General features: G+C 42.1%; 1 long non-coding RNA gene across 2 annotated transcripts in view; it reads right to left on the bottom strand.

The window, feature by feature from the left end:
• The window catches only part of LOC147999773 (uncharacterized), a 31,960-nt gene extending 19,679 nt beyond the window's left edge, over positions 1-12,281 (bottom strand). Inside the window, exons 1-2 of one of the 2 annotated variants that reach the window (XR_015642535.1) lie at positions 12,164-12,281; positions 10,449-10,538 (exon numbers count right to left, since the gene is read on the bottom strand). This is a non-coding gene — a long non-coding RNA (uncharacterized LOC147999773). Of the gene's footprint in view, positions 1-10,448; positions 10,643-12,163 lie in introns of those variants that run through there. The other variant, XR_015642534.1, reaches the window with a different exon arrangement.
• Positions 12,282-12,490: the final 209 nt, after the last annotated feature.

Raw genomic sequence — 12,490 nt, 5'->3', positions numbered from 1 at the left:
ATTTAAGTCTCATACCTTAAAATTATTGTAGCACAGAGTTCCTTTTTAAGATGAACCAGTAACACTGACATCAAGCCAGCAGATTTTGCTGTAGAAAAGTCTCAGTGATCTTAAGGAATTTGTCAATCTCCAGGGAGGTCAGGCATCTGCCTGTTTTGTTTAATTTTTCATTTTCTTAACTGAGAATGATGGTCCATAGTCTATCTCACTGTGGGTTTATTGGTTAAGTCTGACTTACTAAAACAATAGTTTCCATAGTTCCCCACCCATGTAGACTTATGTTCCAACATACTAGGTGGAAAGAAACTATGGGCATTGTAGACCCTGGTGTATACTGTGTGCTCTTCTTCTATGTACAGACAAGTGCTTAGGCCGTGAGGCTGTACCTTTGGTGGTTTGTAGTGTAACAGCCAGATTCGTTCTTATGGCAGACCCAGTCTCACATTAGGCCTTTGTCCTTTCCTCATTAAGAGAACAGAACTCACATTTTGCTCACAGGAAATACTTTATGCCTTCCATTTGTCACACCCAAGCTTTCAGTATCACCACTCTCACACTTCAGAGCCACTAAGTAAACCAAAGTTTGTCTAAACACGAGCACTGTGAAGGACAGTCCAAGTGATCTGCAGGCCAGGCTGGCTGCCCAGTGAGCCAGGCCTTGGGTACAACTGAGATCCTGGAGAGAAGACAGTGCAAGACTTAGCTCACTATGCAGCTTAATATACAGGTTAAAATGTGTGTTCTGTGCTTCACTTTTCTTTAAAAGGGGAACAAGAATACCCTTGGCAGGGAATAGAAAGGCAAAGATTAAAACAGAGACAGAAGGAACACCCATTCTGAGCCTGCCCCACATGTGGCCCATACATATACAGCCACCCAATTAGACAAGATGGATGAAGCAAAGAAGTGCAGGCAGACAGGAGCTGAATGTAGATCTCTCCTGAGAGACACAGCCAGAATACATCAAATACAGAGGTGAATGCCAGCAGCAAACCACTGAACTGAGAACAGGAGCCCCGTTGAAGGAATCAGAGAAATAACTGGAAGAGCTTGAAGGGGCTCGAGACCCCATATGTACAACAATGCCAAGCAACCAGAGCTTCCAGGGACTAAGCCACTACCTAAAGACTATACATGGACTGACCCTGGACTCTGACCTCATAGGTAGCAATGAATATACTAGTAAGAGCACCAGTGGAAGGGGAAGCCCTGGGTCCTGCTAAGACTGAACCCCCAGTGAACGTGATTGTTGGGGGGAGGGCGGCAATGGGGGGAGGGCGGCAATGGGGGGAGGGTGGCAATGGGGGGAGGGTGGCAATGGGGGGAGGATGGGGAGGGGAACATCCATAAAGAAGGGGAGGGGGAGGGGTTAGGGGGATGTTGGCCCGGAAACCGGGAAAGGGAATAACACTCGAAATGTAAATAAGAAATACTCAAGTTAATAAAAAAATAATAATAAAAAATGTGTGTTCTGTTTCCTTCTAGAACCTTTGATTTAATATTTTCTGGCTACTATAGACTATGCATAAACAAAACCATAGAAAGTAAACAAGAATTGAGACGTGACTATTGCATTCATATAAATCATATACCACCGAACTCTAAGCCAGTGCTATCCCTTCTTCCCATAGCTCAGGTATTCTTTCTGTCTTTCTGTCTTCCTGTCTGTCTTTCTGTCTTTCTTTCCTTCCTTCCTTCCTTCCTTCCTTCCTCCCTTCCTCCCTTCCTTCCTTCCTTTCTTTCTTTCTTCCTTTCTCTCTCTCTCTTTCTTTCTTTCTTCCTTTCTTTCTTTCTTTCTTTCTTTCTTTCTTTCTTTCTTTCTTTCTTTCTTTCTTCTGTAATCAGACCCATTATCCATTTTATTACTGACCTGTCCATCTTTCTTCCTTTTATAAAATTAAGCTTTATTTTAAGCTCTTATTTGCACGAGTATTCTGCCTGTAAGTATGTTAAGTTCCCTCATGTACATACTGCCCATAGTAACCAGAAGGAGGCATCAGATTCCCCTGGAACTGGGATAATAGATGGTTGTGAGGTACCATGTGGATGGTGGGAACAGAACCTAGATCCTCTACAAGAGTAGCAAGTGCTTGAAACCACTGGCCATTTCTCCAGCCCCTCCAGTGTTTTCTCTTAAGAGATCCCTTCAGTCACTCACAAAGCTGCTGCGGCATGATGAACAAGAGATGCTGTCTAATAGTTACAGATTCTCTGTGGCCATAAATGCTGGCAGGTGAACCCTGGCTTTGAAAATACCTAGTTTGGAGAGATCAAATAACACACAGAGATCACAGTGTCTCTATTACAGTGTATCCCACAGGCTTACTTGAAAATCAGATGAAATAGGATCAAGTTTCCTCAAATTATAATAGCTTGCAACTTGTGAGAACAGTGTTTGTCACATCCAAATGCCACCTAGCTTCTAGAATGGTAAGAAGAGAATGCATTTCTGCTATTAACTCACAGAGTCTGTGGTTCTCTTTACAGAACTCCTGGCAAGTTAATATAGAGTCAGCAAGCCCTAAATGAATAAAAGTAATGAAAGGAAGAACATTCACTTTCCATCTACAATGCCACTTAGAGTCACTTACAATTTAGTGTGTTTGAGAAAGCCAGTGTTGTCTAATTTCATAAAGATGGTGTCTACTCTCACATAAAGTCATAGAATCTTCATGTTCTTATGTTCTTGCCTATTTACTATCCCCAACCTTCTTTGTTATCCTCATGAAGGGGTTAAAAGATCCCACCTAAAATCTGCTCTTGTTAAAACACACACACACACACACACACACACACACACACACACACACACACACTTCACCTTTCCTACCACTCTATACATTTCTAAGCACACTTCGAAGATCTGGGCTTCCACTCTCATCCATAGATATCCATGCATGTCTACTAAGTTCACAGTGTATCTTTTCTTCTGGTGATACAGCCAAAGAACTCAGCATAGCTGGAATCTGGGCTTCTCTATCGGGGAAGAGGGGAGACCACTCGTGTCTTCTCAACAGTTCTAGGCATTCTGACTCTCAATGACATGGTCTGTAATATATGTATTCATACACATGTGTTCATATATGTGTGTGTATATTCAAATACCTATTCTAAAATATTCATAATTTACATATATTGACCAGATATGGCAGATATGACCATATTATGTTCTGATGCATACATTCTGGTTAAACCTCAGCCTATACATGGCTCGTTTCTTTACATTGATGTTTGTGTGATAGAAGTTTGGAAAGTCTATTGAAGAGAGGACCAGAGACTCTTAAGTTCTGGCTTCTATTGTCCTCTTGGAGTACTGTGGTGGTAAGCTCAGTTTCTCTTTCTCATTAATGTGTTTCTTACAATAACACAGTTTATAGGAAGGAAATGTAGGCAAGTGACCCTTGAACATGGTTGGATTAACAACCAACATTTTCATTGCCAGACGTGCTGGTCACGTAGGTGTTTTATGCTCACGCAGTGTGCTGTTTCTCCTTGTTTTTAAGTCGATGACAAACTCATATTCTGAGACTCTCCTGTGCTCAAGTCCTTACGTACTTGATATTACCTGGTCCTATCCCATGGATCCAGGGTGGGGACAGTCACGTACACGGGACCCTGAGCAACATCTCCCTGTAGTGTTTGCGTGGCTCTTAATTCATTCTTTTGAAATGTTTATTTTATGTGTATAGGTGTTTAGCTTCCGTGTGTATCTGTGTACCACGTTTATGTCTGGTGTTGACACAGGCCAGAAGAGGATGTCAGATAACCCCTGGGACTGGAGGTTCACACAGTTGTGAGCCACTGTGAAGGTGCTGGGCATTGAACCTGAGTCATCTGGAAGGAAGCTGCTCTTGACAGCCGAGTCCTCTCTCCAGACTCTTTCTTGGCTCTTAGCAGTGGCTTCAGCATTGACATTCTTCCTTTCACCTTGCAACCTTTCTCCATTTGTTTTCTGTGTCTAGAGGTACCTCCTAGAGATCGAGATGATCCGAAGGCTTTATCTAAGGGAGGTCTACAAATTAGAAAGTACTATGAGAAAGAAAGGCACACACTCTCTTGTACACATCCTCACTGCTTTTCCAATGTCTCCGACTGAAGAACAGTTTTGCTGGGTGCCATGCACCTTCCCAGGAATGGAATAGGTTATCTGCTAGAAACGGGGCTCCAGAGAGAGTCCCTTTCCTTCTTTGTTTTCTGAACAAATTTGCTTTTGTTTCCTTTTCTTTGTTGTTGTAGCTATTTGGTTTTGTAAAGACAGGGTCTCACTATGTAGCCCTGCTTGGCCTGAAACTTACTGTAAACCAGGCTGGCCTCATACAAAGATTTTCCTGCCCCTGCCCCTCTCTCTAGTGTTGAGATTAGAGGTAGACACCACCATGCTTGCTCGCCTGAACAAATCTTCAAAACAACTTATTTGCTGATGAAAAAAAATTAGTCACCCAGGGATAAATAGTTGTAAAGAATCAATCTTCATGTATGAAAGTAATGGGAAGTTGGTTTTCCCAGCCCTGTTCCTGCCCATCTTTTATATTTACTACAAACATGAACAGAGAGTCACTTAACTCCTTCCTGGCAGACATTTCTGGAGGAGTCATTCTTTTAGGCAGGAATATCTCTACAAACAAGTCACCCACAGGAGTCAACATTCCTGTCTGCATGTCTAACTTGCTGGTGCTCCCTTTGAAGGGGTCCTGAGAGTCTCTAATACAGCCTCTGGTAATGTCATCTTCTGGCATGCGTTTCTTCCTCCTGAGGGTAGGCATGGGTGGTGGCTTACCCTAGCAGTGAAATTCAGTCAAGGTGATGGATTGCCACCTCTGTGATCATATTGCTGTTTGGATCCATCTTGTTGTTTGAGCCACTCTGGATCTATAGTTGACTGTGAACTAGCAAGTATCCATATAAGGTGCCCATGTGGCAAGCATCTAAGGGCAGGGGCTCTCAGTCCTACAATAACCTCTGTGAACCTGGATGCTGCCCCAGTTTAGCCTCTAGGTGGGAGTACAGTTTGGCTGGTATTTGGTTCAGAGTGATATGCTGATTTTATGGATATTCTTGGGGTAGAGAATGGATGCAGAGATTCTCTGGGCAAGGACAGTAGCTAGGCAGTATTCTGCAGGCTCTGCAGTTGGTTAGGCCCCCTGCCACCACCTAATAACCCCAACATACCACTTAGGATCCTTCCATGTGAAGCTCTAAGTTCTGTGCAGAACTCCCATTACCTGGGTGCCTTGGGGTTTCTATTACTGCACCAACATCATGACCAAGAAGCAAGTTGGGAGGAACAGGTTTATTCAGTTTACACTTCCACATTGCTATTCATCACCAAAGAAGTCAGGATTGGAACTCAAGCAGATTAGGAAGCAGGAGCTGATGCAGAGGCCATGGAGGGATGTTTCTTACTGGTTTGCTTCCCCTGGCTTGCTCAGCTTGCTCTCTTATAGAACCCAAGACTACCAAACCAGGGATGACTCTACCCACAAGGGGTCCTCCTCCCTTGATCACTAATTGAGGAAATGCCTTAGAGCTGGATCTCATGGAGGCATTTCCTCAACTGAGGCTCCTTTCTGTGATAACTCCAGCTTGTGTCTAGTCGACACACAAAGTGAACCTGTACACTGTGCTTGTACATTCAGCCTCTGTAACTCCTGGCACTCTGTAAGATCACAACAATATAGACAATTGTCAGAAACAAGGCCCAAACAAGGAGAGGTCCCTGAAGTGCTGTGCAAGTTCATCCAGCATGTGTCACTGGAGGGGCTGCAAAGACTTGTCTTCTCCTATTCCAATCCCATCCCATTTCCAAGAAACTTTCCCTTAGACTATCTACAGATTACAAGTTCTATTGTAGGACTTCTCTGATGTGAGGTATAGGTTCCCGCAGTCCACATAAATCATACTGTAGTTTCACATCCTCACATCTAGATTCCCCTATCTATGAAATTATAATGCCTATCTTATAGTATACATGAAATGAGTTAATGTATGTAGACTATGTAAATAGAATTTGCATATCAGTGTATGCAATTATCGTTGACTTTGGGCTTTGTAGTCTTATTTATTATTATGGCATAGACAATGAGCTGGCCTTCAGAAATACAGAGATGGCTATATAAAGATCCTTGGTCCACTTCTACTTACCTGGAAGTTACATTCCAAATGGAGAAATTAGGCCAGGAAGTGTGATTCGGGGCTAGCGAGCAGACATTCGAGAGCCACATGGAGAATGAAAAAGTATATTTTAGGTAAAGGCTAAAGGGGTGGGGATGTGGGGTCACAAAGAGAATGGGCCTGATAGCAGCCTCTGTCTCAGGAAGCCAACTGGCTTGAAAGAGAAGGGACACTCTACCTGTCACATGACAGTTAAAGGATTCTGCCAGCTACTGAAATGAAAGTAAACTGTATTTACAGTCACCAGAAGCAGCAAATGCATTCATAATGTTTATTTATGGCTTCAGGCAGACTGCAACTCATTGAGAAGTCAGCTCTGACGGCTCTTCTTTCAGGAGGCTGGTGGGAACTCTAAGGGACAAACGATCCTCCATGCTGGGTAGGAGCAGAGTGCTGTAAATACAGTCTGGTCCCTGCTCTCCTGGAACAGTGTTCCTTTTTGTGAACAGGACAGAGCAAAGATTTCTGGGAGCAAAACAAGAAATAGGATTTTCCTGCCCTGTATGGAGCAGTTGTTTAAAATTCTTGGAGAGCGGCCTAGACTTCCAAACAAAGATGCCATTCAGAATTAAAGTCTGGGAGTTTCTTCATTAAGATCTTGTTCAAGATAAAGGTGACATGAGCTTGGGGCTTCGCTTGTCTTGTGGTAGGGTGGGTGGTGATGTGTTTTATATGTGGTTCAACTCACAATTCCTTCTCACCTCTGAGAATGACGTCAGCAAATGACAAACTAGTCACCATGCCTTTGCTAATAATAAATCATTGAACAATAGTTCACAAAGTGAGGCAAGGAGTGGATAATTGTTCAGAGAGACAGCAGAATTCATCACACAGTGGCTTGTGTGGAAGGGACATCTGGATATCTGAAATAATGTGCTACCGACAGAATTCCAACTAAAAAGACCAAGAAATGCTCAAACACTGTGCCTAAAGCAATGACTAATTTATCCTCCAAGCCCTTTTTCTAGCTAATCTTATTTTTTGTTTCTCTGGCTTGAAAGGACACAGAATTCTCTCCCCTGCTTCAGCCGAGCTCCTTCTTCTGCTGAGTCTTATCAGCAAATGTTTTCCAAGTGATTGTGGAAGTGTTAAATTCCTGCCTAGGCCTAATCCAGTCTTTCTGTCATTGGTTGGTATTGTCCTTTAAGGTTTGAGACCTCTATGTGTGATGCATAAGCCTGAGTCAAGTTTCTCTTCAGTTCTTGGAATCATTTCTGAGGCATCACCATGGAGTAGGCAAGCCTTGTGGAAGCTGAGTCTCAGCATTTATTACTCTGAATAGGTTTGACTTTCCTCGAATTTAAATACTTAAAAGAACAATATCTCTTACCTCTAAAATAATACAAATATTTAATTAAGATAATGTGATTGCCTCATGTTGGTTTCTGTTCAGTTTGTAGTAAAGTATCCCATAGTTGTCAACTATTCATATCCTGATTTGATTGGAAGGCAGGCAAAGGGAGGGGCCGTTTCTACAAGAGGTGATAGCAGAGGGATGCAGACTGGTTTCTTTAACTCACACTCTCTCAAAGACTTAATATTGGCTGTTGACCAGTTATGCTAATGGCTTTTACAGAAACAATATATCTGTTCCTCCCTTCGATGTCTAGTATTCAGTGTTTCTAGGACACATTATAGAAGGCAGAACAGTGGCTCATCAATGAGGCAACTGCCCAAGTCTGCATAGCGTGTGAATATCTACTTTATGTGGAAAAAGGGACTTCAAAAATCTAAATATGATTCACTTTCCCTGGATTATTTGGCAAATCCCTGTTTAGCAGAATGGACCTTTAGTAGTGGAAGAAAGAGTCAGGGCAAGATAGGAAAGAGGAAAGATTCAGTATTCTAAAGAAACTGGGATTGACCATGAAGGCAGAGGGAAGTGGCCGTGAGCCAAAAAATGCTGGCAGCCTCTGTGGTCTGTGTAAGGCCCTCAGCCAGTAACTGACAGGGAACTGGGAACCTCAGCCTAACAGCTGCACGGATCTGGAACCTACCAACAAGCTGTGTGAGCAAGGACCGTGCTCCAGAATATGATCCACAGAAAACAAAGCCTTAATTTCATTCACTCACTTTCCAAATGTTCACGAAGCAACTATAATTAGGAAGGTTCCAATCCAAGGTCACGGACAACACCCACTTTGAGCTCTCAAAGTATTTATAGAAAGATGATGGGAGAATCGGGAAAAGGGTTCAGACTCTCAAAACAACGTGTTCTTCCTTAATTCTCTGAACTACTCAACCTCTCCTCTTGCCTACTATTTCAAAACAGTTAGTCACAGTGGAGGTGTGTAATGTTTTGCCAACTCATTGGCATGGATCTAGTGCAAGCAAACTAGAGAAAGACTGTTTTCCCATTCTTGGTCTCTGTGTAGAGAGAGCTCATGGCTCTGACTCCCTTCCTGTGGGGCTTTAGTCATTTCATAAGCAACCCCCCAATTGAGTCTGCTGCTCCCCAGTAACATAGTGACATCATTTTCCCTCAGAGGTGTGCCTCAGAATTTTCTGGAAGGCTTATTTAAAAACAGACTACTGGACTAATCTCAGAAGGTCTGATTTAGTCGATGTGGGTTGTAGACTGAGAGGGCATTTCTTACAAAATCCCAGATAATGCCTGCAGTCCACAGCATGCACTCTGAATGTATTTGGCATATTGTTTCTGAGTTATTGATAAATAAGGCTGGTGAAGCCACGACAGTTAGAAGGAGACAGAGCTCAGAGAAAATATGTCACATGCTTAAATAATTGGTATTACACTTTTGGATGTCTGAGCTCTGAGAGTCCTATCCTCAGATCCTGTCTATATTTAAAAAAATATTTTGGGGCTGGAGAGATGGCTCAGCAGTTAAGAGCACCGACTGCTCTTCCTGAGGTCCTGAGTTCAAATCCCAGCAACCACATGGTGGCTCACAACCATCTGTAATGAGATCTGATGCCCTCTTCTGGTGTGTCTGAAGACAGCTACAGTGTACTCATATAATAAATAAATAAATAAATAAATAAATAAATAAATAAATAAATAAATAAATATTTTATGTGTTTAATTCTTTTTAATGTATGTATGTGTGTGTACCTTCATGAGTATTGGCACCAAGTGCATGTAGGAGCCCATTGAGGTCTGAAGAGGCCATCAGATCTCTTGGAACTAGTGTTACAAGTAGTTCCAAACTGTCGTGTGGGTCCTAGGAACTCTTAACCGATGAACCATCTCTCCAGCCACCACCTATGCCCGCCCCTAATGTCTTCCTTATATTCCTATGACAACCCTGAATGCCCTGCAACTTGCTACAAACGCAGGCCAGTGAGAAAGATGATATATATGGGGATTGAAAAGATGGCTCTATGATTAGAGCATTGGGTTCTCTTCCAGAAGACTTGAGTGGATTCCTAGCATCCACTTGGTGGTTCACAAATCACCTATACTCAAGCTCTAGGAGAATCAACACTCTCCTTTGGCCTCCTAAGCTCTAGACAGACACATGGTTCACAGGCAAGATACCTATATACATTAAAATAAATTTAAGAAAGAAGGAGAGAGAGGGAGAAACAGATAGACAGACAGGCAGGCAGGCAGGCAGGCAGACAGACAGACAGGATTTTGGGGCATAAGCGGTGCTTTCTCAGACTCGAAGTCCAGACAGAGTGGCCTGATGTCTTTGCCATAGCGTCCTCATAGCCAAAGCACATTTTCAAAGCACTGAAATTTCTCCTTATGCAACTTGGCAGGAGCACAGAGCATGTGTCCAGCTGAGGGACAAGCAAAGGCATTACACAATGTGCTCTAGGGACACTGGGAACCTCACATGATTTTACAGCCTCTCCCCACGCCCGGCCTCGGTCAATCTCCCTTCACCAAATTCTGTTGTCCTTTATTTCCCAGCTGCCATCCTGCTGAGGATTTAAGGTCACAAAGCGTTCTGGGATTTATTAACAGACAACTGCTAAGGACTCAGTGCCCAGTCTCCAGGCACTGTCCTTTCAAGGATCTCTGATTTGAGTGACAAAAGCCAGAATTCCACACGAGTAACCTTGAACTTCTACGCCGAGTCCTTGTGAATGTTTCGTCTGTGTGACTGACTATATTGACTTAAGTTTATAAGATTCAGAGAGGTAAAAATGTAATTTTGTCTATTGTTTGGAAAACTCCAGCTGAAATTCTAATGTGTTTTTCCTCCTCTGTCAGAGCTAAGGGTCCTAAGTGAAAACCCTGCTTACATCTACTTGCCAGCACATCTGTTAGAACCTACTTCTATAGAAGACCAGCTTAAACGACTTACATGTTCTGAGATTCAGTCCATTATCATCAAGACAGGAAGCATGGCAGCATCCAGGCAGGCATGGCACAGAGGGAGATGAGAGTTCTACATCTTGTTTCAAAGGCAAACAGGAAAAGACTGACTTCCAGGAAGCCTTCTTTTGAGGAAGGTCTCAAAGCCCACCCTAACAGTAACACATTTCCCGCAACAAGGCCACACCTATTCCAAGGCCACACCTCCTAATAGGGCCACTCCCTGTGACCATCATTCAAACACATGAGTCTATGAAGGTCATTCTTTTTCAAACCATCAAACTATGATTAATAAATATCTGAAAATAAGAACAGAAATATGTTAATAATATTTAATGTAATTAATTGAAAAGCAGACGTATCATTTTTATTCCCATGCTGCAAAATTGGCAATAAAATAACTCATCTGTTTAGTTGAGTTGCTAATTAAACTATGTATGTATGAATATACATACTCTGTTTTGACATATCATTTTAGCATCATTCCTTTTATAGAGCCTGTAGCAAATCTTTAGCATATTAGGGAAGCTTCCTGTGGAGCTCCACAAAGCAACATCATAATGATTTTATTATATAGTATTTGAAGCCTAGAGCTGAAAAAAAGAAGAGTCAAAAAGATAATTGACAAAGCTGTTTAGTAGCAATAATATTTAAATGTAAAACATTTATGTGTATAGACACAAAAGCAACTCAAGCCTCAACTATAAATAAATAACTATTATTTAAGTCCAGTAACAATAATTTACGAAGTTTGAATCTTCCAGAATTAAAATATTTTGCTCAAGAAAGAATGAAGAAATCAAGACAAAACTAGTGCAGGGGTCTCTGTAACCTTCAGAGGGATGATTTCCCAGGAGACAAGAAGGAAGTTCAGCTCAACACAGCTCAGGAGCCATCATGTTGGTTCAAACTTCTGGACTCTAACTCTGAGTGGTTTATTTTAGGCAGATTTAAGCACAGTACAATTTGCCAAAAACTATTTTGGTAACCACTCAGTCCTATTTGCACAACAAAGCATATATAAATCTCCTTGGGGGACAAAGTAAGCTAAATATGGATCAGACCTGACTACATAAAAAGTCTGTGTAAAGTCCATAAAGATGGGTTCTATAGATTGAGAGAAACAAATGTACCATAAAGGGCTAGGTCCAGTGCCAACAAAGCCTCTAGGCATGCAGCATAGGAATCAGTGTGCTCTAGCCTTCTGGCAGATAACAGGTATTCCATTTCTTTCCTTGAAGGTACAGCCCTGTATGTTTACCATGTCAGGTTCCTCCAATGCTTATCTAGGAACACAATGACCTCCGTTTGTGACCCCCACAACCTCAAAGACCTGGAAATCTCTCCAGAAACTATCTCTTGGAGCCAGGCATGATGGATGACACAGCTTACATGACTAATCCTGGCACTTGAGAGGCTGAGGCAGGAGGACTGCAGCAAGTTTGAAGTCAGCCTGTGTTATTTAAGACCAGAGAGGGCTGCCCAGAATGGACCTTGCCTCAGAAACTGAAAAAGGAAAAAGATAAAATGTGTTCTGTAAAAGTCTCCAATGACATCTTGGTTTCATTGTTTTTTAAAAGGAGGTAGATCATTCTAGCACTATTCCATTTTATATAACTTGAACATAACTATAAGCCCTTGGAGCTTTCACTAATTTTAAACCAATTTGTAATTAAACTTTAGTAATCTGAAGCCTTTGGTTACCTGGATACTTTCTAACAGGTGAAAAGTTACAATACTAGAAGCTCTTCTGTCAGCTTCTAGCTGTGAACTTCACTCATACCATGGACTCTGCGGAATGGTCACCAGCCATATTTGACCTGGAGATATACACAAATCCCTAGTACACAGTACACAGCCCCAGTCCACCTGTGTTTATGATGTCATCAAAACTACCCTAGTATAACATGAATGTCATAAAGCAAGCACAAAACAGCCAAGAGACATGTAGATGGTATTACCATCATGAGTGATATGTCTTTGCTGTCACACTTCAAATCCTCTGTTCAGTATGGTGTATATAGAAGCCAT

Source organism: Rattus norvegicus, chromosome 18 (assembly GCF_021556685.1).
Source record: "Rattus norvegicus strain SHRSP/BbbUtx chromosome 18, alternate assembly SHRSP_T2T, whole genome shotgun sequence".
NCBI lineage: Eukaryota > Metazoa > Chordata > Mammalia > Rodentia > Muridae > Rattus > Rattus norvegicus.
Note: the sequence above shows the minus strand (reverse complement) of the source record. Positions and strands in the feature narration are given on the sequence as shown.